This window comes from Myodes glareolus, chromosome 15 (genome assembly GCF_982192425.1).
Source record: "Myodes glareolus chromosome 15, mMyoGla1.1, whole genome shotgun sequence".
Lineage (NCBI taxonomy): Eukaryota > Metazoa > Chordata > Mammalia > Rodentia > Cricetidae > Myodes > Myodes glareolus.
In genome coordinates, this window is record NC_142040.1 from 24,589,827 (window position 1) to 24,604,329 (window position 14,503).

Here is a 14,503-nt window from a genome sequence, read left to right on the forward strand (position 1 = left end):
CTACCCTGTTCCTGAATTTCTTTTAACTTCTAAGCATCTCTTTTAATTTTTTCCCCCATTCTCATTTTCACGAAGGAGATAACTCCTAGGGGCAGGGGCCAAAGTTTGTGAGTTTCAGGTTGTATTCGGTTTCCAGCCTGGTACAAAGATGCAATCCATACTCAGCTGTGAAGACAGCTGGCTTCTGCTGCAGTTCTGGGTTTGTCATCCTGGGAGCCAGGGCAGCGACATCTCAGGGATGGCCAATAATGCCAACACTGAACAGTGGCTGAGTCTTCTTGCTTTCAGGGAGGGTAGAGGCCATGCAGGTGTGATTTCTTGCAGGTGCTCCCCCTCTAGGAAGGGATGCTTGCTGTGCCTGTCCGCTTCCCCATGCCCCCACTGACCTCCTCTCACTTTTGTGCCTTGTTCCACTGACCTTCGCTAGTCTATGACTTATCTTTCTTAGTACAGTTGTAACACAGCTGTAACTGTTTCGTTCACTTACTCATGACTGGAGCCTCTTTGGTAGGATCCCAGAGTTCCAAGATAATTTTTAAAAATCCTTCTGGGGCTGGAGAGATGACTCAGAGGTTAGGAGCACTGGCTGCTCTTCTAGAGGTCCTGAGTTCAATTCCCAGCAACCACGTGGTGGCTCACGGCCATCTATAATGAGATCTGGTGCCCTCTTCTGACATGCAAACATACATGGAAGGAATGTTGTATACATAATAAATAAATCTTTAAAGATAAAAATAAAAAATAAAAATCCTTCTGAGGGGGCTAGAGAGAGATGGCTCAGTGGTTAAGAGCATTGGCAGCTCTTCTGGAGGTCCTGAGTTCAATTCCTAGCCACCACATGGAGGCTCTCAACCGTCTATAGTGGGATCGGATGCCCTCTTCTGGCAGGCAGGTGTACGTGCAGGTAGAGCACTCATACATAAAACGAGTAATTCTTAAAAAGAAGATCCTTTAAAAAAATAAAAGTTCTTCTGAGATCTCTTTAATGATGTTTGCCAGTTCTCAGAGCAAACGCCTTTTGCACAATTATTCAGAATGGAAAGGCATTTTCTTGGACTCTTAAGTTCTGTCTCAGGGTCATGGTCAGCTGCTGCTGAGAAGCACAAACTCAGTCAAGGGCAGCTTAAGTAAACAAATGTGTTTTTTTTATCCCCCCCCCCCCCCCCCCGCCACTCCTCCGAAGTGGAGGTAGACAGCTACTGGCTTGACTGAGTTGAGTTGCTTACTGACTTCATGGCTAGGGGCTCTGTGATCTTCTTGTCTCCTTCTTTCGAGCTGCGCTGTGTGCACCTGTGGTGGACAGGACAGCGATGGGTGACATCAGCCTCATGGTGTCCCCTGAACATCCGGCCGGCTTCCTTTCGCTTCATTCCCAAGATCCCACTGGCTCCACTGCTCCTCTTAGCTAGAGGGGAAAGGCAGAAAATCGACTACATTGTAACAGCTCACTACCAGGGCTTTAGAAAACCAATCACAAATCATTACTTGGGGCCGGATGAACTGTTTGTGAACCATCAAGAGGCAATTCTCGGAGAGAAAGGCTGTTGACCCGATGGCAGGGCCTCACTTTTGAAAAAGCACCTCTGTTTCTCCTTTACTAAGATTAAGATTCCTTCCCTTTACTTCTTGCCGAGTAAATGGTATTTCATTTTTCCCTTGGGCTCTTGCTGTCTCTGGCCCATGTGTCTCTGGTGTGTGAGGGTGGTCCTCACACCCCCATCCCCCACAGTAGAAAAGAACAGCATTAAATGGCTGTGTCTTCAGAAATAGGATATCGAATTCCAGGTCTTTATCAAAATTGTAAAGTTTAAATTCATTTAGTCTCAACAAAATTCAATTTCCTGGGTTGAGGGGGGAAAACGGTGTTTAGTTGACAATAGAGGGAGGCTAGTTTCTGCTGGAGGCTGCTAGTGTTAGCTGTTGGTAGACTGAAAGAGGAGAAAGAATGATATGAAATATTGGGTTATTCCCAAGCAGAAAGGAGCTGGGAGCTGGGATGATTCACCAGCTCCGACACTCCTCATTCCTTTTCTTGGACGGTCTGCTTTCTCTCCGTACTATCAGCTATTCCCAGGTTTTGGTCCCAAGCTGTCTCTCCTCTTGGAATCATGCAACCAACAAGGGAGTCCTGCTCTGATTTGTGATGGTGGCGATTATTGGCCAAGAGTACGAGAGAGAAGCTTGCCATTCTGCTTCGCAGCCCCTGTGGTCTGAAGGTTAGAGATAAAAGAAACGGAAGCCAGAGAGATGGCTCTGTTGGTGCTTGGCAACCCGAGTTCCATCCCTGGAACCTGCTTGGGGGAAGGAGAAGACCACGCCCTGCAAGTTGTCCTCTGACCTTTGCGACCAGGCTGTGCACAGGATCCCCCATCCCTCAACTGTATTAGCTACCTTTTCATTGCTGTGATAAAATGGCATGACCAAGGCAACTTTGGGAAGAGGGAGTTTATTTTGGCTTTTGATTCTAGATTAATAAGAGTCCGCCACAATAGAGCAGAGGTGGAGACCCAAGCCGCAGTTTGTTGGAAGCAGTAGGAAACTGTCTCAACAGTGACCATGAAGCAGTGAGAGAGCTATCCCTTAGAAGTAGGTGATACTATTTACTCTCAGACCCAGCCCTCTGTAACAGCTTCCTCCAGCGAGGCTATCTAAACCTCTGGAAACAGAGCCACCAACCGAGGACCAAGTGTTCAAACACCAAGACTGTTATTCCTTTGGCTCTGGTCCCTTTAAGGGCAAGCCACGCCCACTCCCAGCCACTTCTGACCTCCCTCGTCGCCATCTTAACTCTCCTCTTCTGTCCCTCTCTCTCGGCGTGTGCACACGTGTTTTTCCTCTCTCTGTCCTCTTTTCTATTTCTGTCTTTCTTCCTCTCCTTCTTCTTTAAGTAATAAATGCTTACCCTTATGCTTAGCCTTACGTCTATTTACTATGTCCTGTGAGCCTTTTACCACCATACCCGCCCACTTGACTCTCGGGGCAGCATGGCGGGACCAGCCTGCCACCCTGGGGACCCTGCAGGGACCCACAGCTGTCCTTGTCAGACTAGCTGCTGCTCTGTGAGCCTGCCAGAGAACACGCCCGCCTTTAAACAATAACAGACTGTGAGGGAGATTTCTCTCCAAATCACCACAAGCATACACATATACAGATACATACATACCTACATGTAATTTTTAAAGAAATGAGAGGGAGGGGAGTTATATACTCATGTCTTTTCTGAGACCAGGCTGGGCTTTCCTGAGGTTTGTGAGATGTATCTGCTCACTAACTCCTCTTGAGGGCATGGCCTATCATCACCGTGAAAATTGTCAACTGTCATGGTACCAGACAGTCTGGCATGTAGGGTACAGGTAGGATTTTTACGAAGTTGGAAGTTATCTGGGCTCACTCTGGCAGCTATCTGAGCTCCAGCCGGTTTTAGCCAGTCCACCTGAGGAGGTCTTCTGACTTCTTGGAATTCTGTCCTCAAAGATAACCAAGGCTTTGATAGAGTTTCAACCAGTCACTTTGGGCAGTGCTCAGGGTAACAGATCTTCACAATTTTTAGAGCTTTGTGCCCCCCCCCTTTCCTTTCTATTTTTAAGTTTTCTGCTGACCAGAACCTTGCTCCACATTGTAATCCCTTTGATTCAGAATTGCCTAGGGCTTCCCGACAGCCATTTCTGTGACAGTCCTCGAGCAGATGTTCTAGTCTCTAACACCAGCCTTCCACCCACTCTGTGCTGGGCTTGCGTGTGTCAAAGTTAATGTGTGCCCAGATCTGACCACGGTCTGCTGGGCTGCCTGAGAAGACAGCCGGGCTCTCTGATCCCAGGTTTGATATGAACCTTCTGAGGCCTTGGTTGAAACAGTACATTCTCACTGGGAAATTTTCTTAAACATGTCTTGAGATTTATTTATTTATTTATTTATTTGGTTTTTTGAGACAGGGTTTCTCTGTAGCTTTGAAGCCTGTCCTGGAACTAGCTCTTGTAGACCAGACTGGCCTCAAACTCACAGAGATCTACCTGCCTCTGCCTCCTGAGTGCTGGGATTAAATGCGTGTGCCACCACTACCCAGCCCCCATATGAGCTTTTAAATGTGATTTAAGGAATATTAAAGTGAAACTATAAAAGAAGGGAGCTACACATTGTATTAAATTGAAATAACGCAAGCAGAAGCTGCAATCTTCCTTTGATGTGGGGTACCCTTAGAATTGGCCAAAATTGTGAACTCAGAGGGCTCGGCACCCAAGATTTCTCTGGCTTCTGATGCCAACTTCAACCTTGGGGGCTACCCTCAATCAGTTAATCAGCTGGACCTTCTGGCACCCACCCGAACTGTTACACTCATAGCTATGAAGTTGCAATCAGCCAGGGAAAGAGCTGCATTGGACAGAGTCTAGAAGGTTCTGAAGTGACCTTTTGCTACGCTAGGCTCCACCTTTCTGTCATTGATTTGTTACATTACACAAGAACTATTGTCAAACAGGAAATCTTACTCAAACCTTGGTGTTCAGAGGTGTTATGAGGACCCCATTTTATAGGCTTGATTGACTGCCAGATTGGTCCGTCTCAGCAGCCATGAGGACGCAGATGTGATGCCAAAGCCCCCACCTTAAATCACTTGGTTGGTGTCTCTGGCTGGCCAGCTCCCACCTGACACTGGGGTGGGTCTGGGCACTGCCTCTAAATGAAGGCAGAAGCTAAGGGTAGCCTTCTCTCTGGGCAGTGCCACCTTCTCAACTGCACAGGGTCCTTTCCTTTTGACTCCTAATTGGCATGGACGGTAATCCTTCAAGAGAGTGCTCACTGCTAATTGACATGGATGGTGGTCCTCCAGGAGAGTGCTCGCTGGGTAGCATCAGAGACCTCTGGGAACTGGTGATTTGCTGTATGGGCGGTGCTGGTATTCAAATATAGGTGTCTTGGGCTTCATTCTCCTTCTTGCCAGACATAGCCTGAGGATGCTGCCAGGTGCCTCTGCTAAAGTACCCAGTGCTGTGGCTCTCACAGCCCACAGACACCAGAATGTTCCCCTGCCAAGGGTTCGGGAGTCGGTTAATATCTCTGGAAGTCAATTATCTGCCATCAGCTAAGGTGTGTGAGCACCAACCAGGCCTGGAGGTTTGCGAAGCACAGGTGTAGCTTGATTTGAAACCGAACTGAAAACCCTGGACACCATGCACACAGAAAGGGGAGAGGCCGGAGCAAACGACACCTGGCAACTTGGGAGGCCAAGTTCATAGCGAGCAGTCAAGGGTGTTATAGAATACAGAGGTTTGCTGCAAAACATCAGGGATTTATTATAATACATGACTGGTTGTAAGGCTGGGAGGTAGCCGAGGTGGTGGAGGGCTTCCTTAGAGTGCACCGAGCCCTGCATTTGATACCTAGCACCACATAAAGTTGAGAACGGTAACACACGTCTGACATCCTAGCACTTAGGAGGTGGAGGCAAGAGGATCAGAATTCAGCTCACAGCATGACGTTCTGGAGAAAAGTAAGGCGGATGCGCCAGCCTAGACCAGGTCATCGGGCCGGGGTCACTGAAGAAGAGACTTGGAAAGAAGAAAGAAAGTCTGATCATGATTTCGGAAAAAGCATGGAACACAGATGGGTCTCCAGACCACAGAGTGTTTGGTACTCAGGGCCAACAAAGATAACAGTGTGGCCAGAGGTGGTAATGAGGCTATGTATTAGGAGCACACGGGTGCGCGTGTGCATACACACCATTTAATTCTCTGTCTTGAAGGTCTGGTCCCTGTTGTGTGTTGCTCAGAGGCAGCCGAGTGACCGGATGGTTCAGATTAGAAAGGTTCTGCCATGGCCAAGGGAAGAAATGAAATCAGGGGGCACGAGGATGGGGCTGACCAGTAACACCAACACGGGGAAGGATGGCAGAGCATTCTGCTGAGGGCTGTGTGTGCCTCCCACTGGCTGCTTCCCCAGGAGATGGCTTAGGTGAAGCTGCAGAGTTGATTGGAGCCCAGTTGGTGTTTCTTTTGGATCTGGTGGGCCTAGCCCCAAGGTGGCTCCACTTTCCTCAAGTTTCCTTTCTGTTAAGGGTCCTTGACGTGATTGATGAACTAGCTATTGAATCGCCTTTTCCAGCTAGCTCTGAATATTTTCTTTTCCTTGAAGAATTTTTCAAAAATGCCCTGGTTTCCTTTTTGACTTAGAATATTTATGTAACAGGTAACTTCAGCCAGAGTCTCGGGTTTGCTGTTGACAGCTGTTAGAGTTCAGGCACATCACCAGGTCGTTCTAAACACTGGCGCTCTTATCCATAAATGGAGACCGTTTTGAGAAATTTCTGCATTGTTTGAGATTAAGTGATATTGTACACGCAAAAATAATACAAACGACAGTCATTATTTTAATGGGGCTAAAACCGTTGCAATTTGGACAATAACATGCTGACTAAGTACATGTAGATGAAATTTAGGAAAGCTATATTTCTAATTACATTTATTTATTTTGTGTGTGTATGTGTGCCCTGATGTTATATGTGTAAGTCAGAGAATAACCCTTGGGAGTTGGTAGGGGTCAAACTTGGTCAGGCTTAGTGGCAACTTTACCAACCGAGCCATCTCAACGGCTTTAGGAATCATCAAAACGAACGATTCAGTACAGTATCACATTTGTTGGGCATGGTTGTGAGTGGTGCTTCCTTTTTAAAATTATTTGTGAGTGTGTGTGTGTGAGAGAGAGAGAAGGACAGAGAGAGAGAGAGAGAGAGAGAGAGAGAGAGAGAGAGAGGGAGTTACAGAGAGACAAGAGTTAAGAGAGGCAGACAGACAGAGAGGAGAATTTACATGCATATGTATGTAGGGGGAGGTGGAAGAGGGTATTGGATACAGCACCACAGCTCTCAGCAGGATTCTCAGCTGGTCTTGCGGGTACTGGGATCCAAACACCAGTCCTCAAGATTGTTCAGCAATTATTCTTTTTTGCTTTTAATTATCTTTCTATCTATCTATCTATCTATCTATCTATCTATCTATCTATCTATTTATTTTTGAGACAGGGTTTCTCTGTAGCTTTGGAGCCTGTCCTGGAACTAGCTCTTGTAGACCAGGCTGGCCTTGAACTCGCAGAGATTTGCCTGCCTCTGCCTCCCGAGCGGCTTATTTTTAGAGATTATAATATAGTTACTTCATTTCCCCCTTCCCTTTCCTCCCTCCAAAACCTCCCATACTCCCCTTCTTGCTCCCTTTCAAACACACGTCCTCTTTATTCATTTATTGTCAACAATGGATCTTAACCCCTGAACTCTTAACCTACTCAACCCTGGTAGGTCCTTCTAATCGGAAAAGCCAATGTGTGCGCCTTAGACTGAAGTAAATTTAATCTAATACTGTTTTCTTTTCATATTTCAGATATATGGTCTTGAGAAGAAATTTCTCTTACTAATTAATCAAAATTATTTTTTTTCCAAATTATAACACATACCATCACTTGGTGTCTATTAAAGGCATAACTCAAAAACATACACCAGAAAAGCACACATATCCATAAAAGGCATTCAAATATGTAGAGATTTTCAGATAATGACATCTAAAGCAATAACAGTAATCATGGTTAGCACACTGGCTTTATTGTGAAAAGGGGACTCAGCATCTTTAAAATACACTGTGTTATTTTTCCTTTGCATTTGATAATAGTGCAGTGTCCAATTGTTAGAATTAACACAAAGACTGCTGATTAATTCTAACTAGTTTTGCTTTGAAGAATTGCAGGCCAATTTTAATAGGTTCTGAAATGATCAATAGTCTAACTTCCTTAAAAATGAAAAGGAAGAAAAAAGGTTTAACACTTTTATCCTGATGTTCATCCTGGTACCAGACATTTCTAAAAAAGCTGGATTTTCTTTGCACAGTTCTTATTGGTGCCTGCCACAAAGAGCGGTGTCATTTTGTCAGCTGATGGGAAAGGGCACTTGGGATCAAAGAGCCATTCATGCTCCATTCCTGTGTCCCGCCTTAGTCCCCAAGAGGACTTTCCAGACCCCAGGCCCTAACCACTATTTCTGAACATGTGGGATTCAGGTTGCAGCCTCAGGTCGGACATCGGGTCCAGATCCCTAGAGGTGGCCTGGGCTCATTTAGTCCACCCAGATTCATTGTCACTGAGCGAGTTCTTCAGTTGCTCACTGGTCACAGTACACGATTTCTGCACTTGCAGGTTTGTGAGGTCCCTGGTCCTCAGCTCACTCCCAACTCCGACCATCCTCATCTTTCTCCGTAGATTCAGAGCCAGCCTCGGTGCCCGACTGAACTCCCCTGTTGCTTATAGCCCACACATATTCTTTTATGTCTTCTACCTAACCTCTCTCTCTCTCTGTGTGTGTGTGTGTGTGTGTGTGTGTGCGCCTTCAGGATGTGTGTGCCCATATTTCTTCACATTAAACTCCTTTCTTTTTTATGATTTATTTATGTTTATTTTATGTGCATTTGGGTGCATTTGGTGTGAAGGTGTCAGATCCCCTGGAACTGGATCTTCAGACAGTTGTGAGCTGCCATGTGGGTGCTGGGAATTGAACCCAGGTCCTCTGGAAGAGCAGTCAGTGCTCTTAACCACTGAGCCATTTCTCCAGCCCCCTAAACCAGCTCACAAGTCAACACCTTCCCCAGTAAAACCTTCCCAGGGACTCTACCAGTCTTGTACAAAGATGGACCACATCTATTGAGGAGGGATCTCATTTCTAAGGAGGCACAGCCTCAAGGGTTGAAGGGTCAGGTGATGTCTTTGTGCTTCTGTGGCACAGCTGGCTTCTGTGATACGGTGTCCTACCAAGCTCCGTGCTCAGGTGTGGTCTGTAGATTAGCAGCCCCAACAACTCCTGGTGGAAATGCGAACTGCCATTCCCCACTCCCAACTCTTGAATCAGGATCTGCCCTTGAGCAGTTCCCTGGGTGATCCGTGTGAGAGTCTGAGAAACCCCGTGTAGGAAGAGACAGATGTTTTCAGTGAACCACATTCTACAGCCATGGTGCTCTTCACATTCGGGTCTAGAGGTCTCTGGGCTGACAGCTCCTGCCTGTCCTCCAAGCTTGTGTCTCAGTGGGGCAAATGGAGCAAGGGCAGTCTCATCAGGGAGAACTGGGCAGACTCACGGACTCACTGTCTGTACCCTGGAGCCACACAAGTTTGGCATCCATGGGATGAATGGCAGAACTATTGTCTGATGCACAGGAAACTGAGATTCAGGGAACAAGAGTGGCTTTATGACTAGCTTAGACTGTGAATGAGAATTGCTGGAAGAACCCGTGTTTGCGGGACTGACTCATTAAAACTGCATTAACATGGAGAGGTTGGAATGTTGCAAGTTCAGAGCTTCACTTGGACTAGTTTTAGCCCCCTGAGTAGCCATCCCTTGCCCACCTCTGTGTCTAATAGGCCACCAGCTTCTCCTCCCTAAAAGCTAAGGATGTCACCAGAGGTCACTAGATAAGTTTTCCTCATCTTGCTGTATCTACTTTTCTGGTGTACCCACCAATGTATTTTAAACTTGCCTTGATTTATGGCTTTATTTATTTTGTAAAGCTTAAAACTGAACAAAACTGCTCCCATGTTGGAACACGGAATTCGGAGCCACCTAACCTGGATGTCTGGGCCATGGTCACTCAAAATGCCTTCATAATAAATTATATCTTAGCCCCTTTAACACGAGAGTTGTGTTTTTAGTCAATCAAACGGTCATGAACTAGGACATCTCTGCAACTTGGTTCCAGGTTCAAACGGTGTTAGACTTTCCTAACTTGACACACACTCATTCAGTCATTCAGCGAACGTGTAACACTGGCTTTTGACGTTTGTGGTGTTCCTTATCAACACGGTGTTGATAATTCCACCATAGTCATGGAAACAATTAAAACGTGATCTATTTATAGTTACCAGGACTTGAAGGAATCACTTTCAGTCAAAATTGTCTACATTAGCCTGCAATAGCTATTACAAAAAGCTATCGATCCGAATGTTCACACTTAACACAGTCCCTATCACAATTTTTTTGTTACTTTACTTTATTGTATATAAGGGGATTTTGCCTGCATGTACATCTATGTACCATGTGCTTGCTTGGTGCCCTTAGAGGCCAGAAAAGGTCATCCAATCCCCTGGAACTGCAGTTATAGACAGTTGTTAGCCACCATGTGTGTGCTGGTAATTGATCCCAGGGCCCCTAGAAGAGCAGCCAGTGCTCTTAACTGATGAGCCATCTCTCCAGGCTCCATATTTACCATTTTAAAATTGTAGTCCTTTAAAGTTAGGTCCTTGGAGGCCTTGAAACTTTGGCTCTTTGTTACCTGATGATCCAACCATTGAATCTACTCTGTCTGCCTTTAACTGTTTTAAATGGTAAGAAGATACCCCACACTCCTATTATGTCACCTTGGCTAGTCTGGGGAGCTGTCTCTTTTACTTAGATTATTTTTACATAGTAATTTTGCAGTGTTTTAATCTTTACTAAATTATCTAGGAGGGCAAACCAAGGGACATGTTTTTGGTTTTTGTTTGTTTGTTTTGGAAAGTACTAGTTGTTGGTCATTGTCTCGTTCAAAAGCAATGTGTTGTTCTAACATCCCAGTGTTTGGCTGACTGCAGCAGCACCGGGTTCAGCCTGCAGATATAGTCAGACATCCTCCAAAACACTCTGGAACTTGGACCCAATGCTGAACAAAAGTGAGGGACGAAGGATGGACTCCCCTAAAGGGCACAAACTGAGTTCCCACCAAGCTAGCAGATTAGGGACTTTTAACTGTTATTTTGTTCTGTTTCAGAAAAATAAGAATAAACATTTTAATACTTTATAGTCTGGGTCCTAAGCATCACAATTGTGCACCACTCAACTACCAGGACCTCTCACAATGTAAGAGCTTTTGAGGAATGTCAGCGTATATGACAACTGCTACAATGTATCTGTTGACTGAGAACGCTCATGAAGGCAGCAGTCCGCCAGGTTCCCAGGATATGCTTGCTTGTGGCACACAAACTAGAACACAGCTTCTAGATCAGAAGACTGGGATCTGAGCTTGTAAACCCAGATTTAGGAAGGCAAAGCCTGCCTGGGATATAGAGACCTGTTAAGTTGGGAGGGTAGCCCCCAGCCTCTGGCATCCACCCCAGCCAACCTGGCCTGGGATCTGTATTGCTCTGGACTCCAAATCCCAGCATGCACATAGGGTATTTAAAATGTGCTCTCAGAGGAGAAACACGTGGTTTTCAGGTCTGCATGAGCTCCCTGCTGTCCTGTCTCCCTGCCATGCGCTCGGCCACCTGAGAGCATCATCTTTAATAAAACGATGGGCATTTTGATTCGGTTTGATTTGACCTAATTGGATTTCTTGCTAGGGCGGAGCTGCCCTTTTCTTACTTCACAAGACCCTGCCACAAAAAATGCCCATGTCAGGAGATAGCTCAGCCAGTAAGTGCAGAAAGAGGAGGACCTGTGCTGGGCTCCCCAGCAGCCATGGGAAAGTGAGGTGCAGCTGAGAAGCTGCAGCACCAGCCAGCCGTAGGGGTGTGGGTGAGGGGAGGGCTGGAGATGAACAGGTCCCTGGCGCTCATTAACGAGACAGCCAACCCAAACCAGTGAGCTCCAGCCTCAGCGAAGCTCTGTCTCCAAGGAACAAGGTGGTGAGAAAGAGAAGATAGTAGATGCTGGCCTCTGGCCTCCACGTGCCCACACATATGTGTACACACACGCACCCACACACGTGTGCATACACCCAAAGGACAGCAAAAGAAAGCCTGCAGCCATGGAGTCCTACTGTTCTTTGGCAAGGTCAAAGACAGTGTTACCACCATTGTTCCATCACCAGAACAGGTACAGGGTCTCGCTATGTAATCCAGGTTGTCCTTCAACCCACAACCCCTCTGCTTTACCTTTGCTTCTGGGGTCACAGGCAGGTGCCACACAAGCGATTTGCTATTTGCCGACAGTGTAAACTCTTTACCCAGAGTTAAGACTCGGGGTTAAGATGATTCTTGAGCCATATCCTAATTTGTTTGGCATAAACCCTGCTTTATGTAGAGTTCTTAACAGACTTAGCTACCCAGACCCCGGCAGGCAGGATTGGTGTGGAATATTAGAATGAACACCACTCCCTCCCCCTACTGTGGCCCTTCTCCACCTGGAGATAGGTTTGCCATCTCTTACACCAAGGGACACAGACCAATTAATCACCAAGGAGCAGAAATAAACAACCTCAGCCTTTGGGTGACTTGCTGCTGGGGCAATTAACTCACCTTATCACAGAGCGGAGCGCTGGGTAGTTTGTGTTTGGAATGGCCTGGGCTTCAAAGTGGACCCGAGCTATTTACACAGGCTTATTCTTCGCATGTCAGCAATTGCCCTCCTTTGGAGACTCAGGGGGGATTTTCTTTTCATGAGCCTCTGAATGTGATCCTAAGAGTGAAATTCTGATTAAGTAAAAATATTTTGGAGATGAGGTTTTCCAAATAGCGCAAGGTAAATCGTTTGGGTTTAGCCCAACACAAAAATTGACTTAAGATGTTTTCTTAGGCTTTCTTGCTTTAGCAAGCTAGGCCCAGAGCAAAGAGGCCAGTTTCAATAGTTCTTTGCAAGGCCAAAGGAAGGGGCATTTATTTGGTAAACTATTCATTCATACAGGGTGTACTTTCTTCTTGTGTTATTGCTGCTGTGCATTGGTCTGAGGCCTGGACACACCGGAAGGAACAAAGACGCTAAATGGAGGCAAAAACAAACCAAGAAACAGACGGTGCAGGCTACAGTAAACCCACTTGGCAAATCTACGGTCCAAGGTAGGACCCTGGGTCCCTCCAACTTAGTTTCTATCCAGGAAATGAAGCCCGGTATTGATGATACCCACGTTTCCGAGGGCATTTGAGGGTTATGAGGCTTGGAAACACCCCAAACATTAAACTTTCTGTAAGCAGCTGCTTTCTACTGCGCCTGGGAAACACAGCTGCTTCGCTGCAGCCAGTGCAAAGGTCCTAGCAGCCTGTCACCGTGAGAGAGGAGGCTGCTCCCACGCTGCTGCCATCGTGAAACAAGCCAAATTTTTGTTAACTGGCATGTCCATCTTTTTTTTCAAACAGGGTTTTTCTGTGTAGCCCTGAATGTCCTGGAACTCCCTCCGTAGACCAAGCTGGCCTCAAACTCACAGAGATGCCCCTGCCTCTGCCTCCCAAGTGCTGGGATTAAAGGCATGCGCCACCATCCTCAGCTTAAATCTCTATCTTTTAAAAAGATATGTTTAACTTTATGTGTATGAATATTTGCCCGCGTGCTTGGAAGCACACCTGGTGTTTACACCATCCAAAGAATCCTGAAGAGGGCGCCAGATCACTGGGTACTGGGGTTACAGTTGGTTTCAGTTTCCCTGTGGGAGCCAGGAACCAACTCTGGGTCCTCTGGTACCAAGCTGAGGTACCAACTCTTGACTCGTCTCTCCTGTCTTGAGCTTACAAGCACACACCTGTCAGTTCAGTGGGACAAGAGGAGAGGCAGCTGTCCCTGCCCCTCCTCCTCTCCAACCCCTTTAAAGGCTGCAGGTGGCAGGTTCCCTTTCGCACTCTCCAGGTTTTAAATCAGTGTTGCCCTGATCCTCCCGACTAATTCACCCTCTTGAGAGATTGCTTATGGATTTGTTACTTTAGTGGACATCATTTGCTTTTTGAAAGGACTCGGTCCTCTATATGGTCAGTGTGAGAAGAATGTTGTACTGATCATTCTCTCGGGTTGGTTGGATTCTAGACAAGTGAAGTTTTACTATGTTTGGCATCTTTAAGGAGTGGAACACAGCACAGCGCGCTCACCCTGTGACTACCCACTAACAAGGTCCTTCACATCTGTAAACCATTGTCCGACATAAAGATTTCAAACTTTTGCATAATCTGTGTATGTTGGGTTTTAAAACCAAATGTCACAATTGCTGGGTCCAGCCAAGAAGTTAAAAGCTTCCTTTGTTTTCAATTGCGTTTTCTCTCTAGATCCTTCCAAGAGGACACATGAGCTCCCCTGGGCCTTTGGGCTGCAGACATTGAAGTGGGAAGATGTTTCTCTCACTACTTGGGGCTTGATCATAGCAGGGGAAACAGTGCCTCAGTTCCCTAGCTGAGAAACTATGTCTAAACTAAATTTGAAAGAGCAAGTTGATGAAGACATTCCTTTGCTTGTGAGTTGATGTACCAATCTCTGGTGGGTACTGTGTGCCAGAATGAAAACACGATCCGGTAAGATGTTCAATCAACTATGGAGAAAGGGTAAAGCGGATTAAAACAACAGTATAATTTGAGTCAATTGATTCCAGCTTCTGATTTGTCACACTGTTATCAGGCTTGTCAACATGGAGCAAAGTAAATCAAGCAATGCATGCCTTCTAGTCCCCCAAACCCAGTGTGTGTGTGTGTGTGTGTGTGTGTGTGTGACAGAGAAAGACAGACACAGACAGACACAGGGAGACAGACAGAGAGAGACAGAGACACACAGAGAGAACAGAGGCAGAAACACAGGGAGACAGACAGAGAAAGA